The sequence below is a fragment of the Salvia hispanica genome, unplaced genomic scaffold (assembly GCF_023119035.1).
Source record: "Salvia hispanica cultivar TCC Black 2014 unplaced genomic scaffold, UniMelb_Shisp_WGS_1.0 HiC_scaffold_533, whole genome shotgun sequence".
In the NCBI taxonomy this organism is placed as follows: domain Eukaryota; kingdom Viridiplantae; phylum Streptophyta; class Magnoliopsida; order Lamiales; family Lamiaceae; genus Salvia; species Salvia hispanica.
In genome coordinates, this window is record NW_025952282.1 from 2,830 (window position 1) to 5,000 (window position 2,171).

Genomic DNA, 2,171 nt, shown 5'->3' on the forward strand with positions numbered 1-2,171 from the left:
GTTGCCTCCGTCTCACACTCACGTCCTCGGCGAGTCCAGCAGCAGAGAGGAGGCATCGCCTCCCTGACTCCCCCTCTCGACTGCTACACAACGGTGCAGCACCTCCAGCCAGCCGCCAGCTCTGGAACGACGACGAGCTGGTGCCGTCGCTGCCACGCGGCTGAGGCCTCGCCGCTTCTCCGCGGCAGCATCCGTCATCGCCGTCCAAGGCTCGGGGAGCGGCAGCTGCTGCTCCGCGGTGATCCTCGGGGCTCCGTCGCCTGCCGGGCAGCTCTTCTAAGCTAAGTCTCGTATTTAAGCCCTTAGTTTACATTTTATTCTAGATTTCCAGTTTTGAGCATGTCCTTTGTGATGTTGGAGGTCTTGGCTAATGTGTTTTAAAGTTGTGATTTTGGGGAAAGTTTAGTTCATTGGAAGGAGTTTTGATTATTATGAAAGTTGCTAAAAGCAAATCTTAAGCACACTGTTTCTCGGAGTTCCCCTTTTGTGAAAGCTACTTAAGATTTTGAAATTCTAATATGCCGTGCCTACTTGTTCTCAAGTGTTCATGCTTTCATGTTTCTATAAGTATGGTGGGGAAGAGAGGGTGTTATACCTCTTGCAGTAGCTATTCTCTTACAAAATTCTGCTCCTAACTCTTCCAAGGTCACTTGCCACTCTGGAACTCCTTGTTGTGAAGTAAGGGAAGTGGTGAGTGGTGAAGGGAAACAGATATTGAAGGGGAAGACATTTATATAAGCTGCTGCTGCAGTTTGTTGAGATATGGCAAAAATCGAATCTGCATTCTTTGGCTCTTTTGTTCACATTGGTTGGCTGTTTGTGAGATAGTACTTGTGAAGGAATAAATGGACTGAGCTTCCCCTTTGTTTTCTTATTGCAGCAAGATCCCTTTTGGCGATCTTCATCCTACTTTGTTTAGTTTGGTTTGTTTCTATCTTTGGAGTACATGTACTCTTGCATTTAAATACTTTGTTGGTTTGTTGCAGGTAGTGATTGGAGAGAAGGCAGGAGCTATTGGGATTAGGAGATGCTGCAGGTGGGTTTAATACCTTCTTGGATAAGTCCTTGGTCCTCCATTGTTAAAGATGGGTTGTCTCCTTTCCTCTAATAAAAGTTCTTTAATTTCTTATGTCTTTATTCATCAACTATGGTTTGTATCTTGCAGGTGGTAGTCATAGGAGGAAGAGTTATTGGGCTGCTCTTTGGGCCGACAGCCCTCTACCAACGGGCTGGACTAATGAGCCTCGGGTGTGGTTTGTGCCTGAAGAGAATAGGCCCAAGAAGCATTTATTCACTTATTTAATTATAGGTGCACTATTAGTTTCTTTTGTACTTAAAAACTTTATATACTTAATTCATATACATCCATTTATGTATTGAACACTAAGCTTTGGTATTTGTACCCGTTCTAATCCAAAGTGTCGACTTGTATCCATTATGAACTTGACTTTAGCTTTAAAGAAAAGCACATACTCGATCTTGGTTCGCTTGCCTCTTCTTATTCGAGAGTATTTCATAAATCAACTTTTAATTATGCATGAAATAAAAGTTTTAACATCCATTTCATTTAATCGAAAAAATAACTAAATGATGACATGTATCTCAAGTTTCGCGAGAAACTTAATAGTAAAACAGTGGGTATTACAGATTAAGTCAATTTACTTAATTATGTATCCCATTTAATGTTTTACTAATAAATTTGTAATTTTTTTTTATTTTGTAATAAATTGAATTTATATACAAAACTTAAAATTTTTTATATATACGACGTTTATATGTATCAATGAAGTATGATGTAATACCATAAAGAATAGATAAATGTGTGCGACATTTTAATAATTAATTTTTGGTTATACAATCTGTAACAATTCTACGGTGAGTTGAAAGTTGAAACTATGATTTAATTTAACCTTTTGATTAAAAAGAATGTAATAAGTGTACCAAATGTTGTTGGTGAAAAAAGTTTTATGTCTTTTGTAATTATACGCAATAAAGTTAAGTATATTAGTAATTAAAGAACTTTTACTGTGAATGTGAATTTACGAAAGTTCCAGTGTGCAATCAAAAAGTTCACAGGTATAACAAATTTGATTGGACTATATAACAGTACTAAAGTTCACATGTATCAATAATACATGATTACATACTTATTTAATTACTATAAATATCAT

General features: G+C 37.7%; 1 long non-coding RNA gene across 1 annotated transcript; it reads left to right on the forward strand.

Annotated features, from left to right (window-relative positions):
- Positions 1–286: 286 nt before the first annotated feature.
- On the forward strand, positions 287–1,381 carry LOC125199524. The gene is made up of 2 exons (XR_007172598.1): positions 287–1,036; positions 1,166–1,381. It is a non-coding gene; the product is annotated as an uncharacterized LOC125199524 (long non-coding RNA).
- The last annotated feature ends 790 nt before the right edge of the window (positions 1,382–2,171 follow it).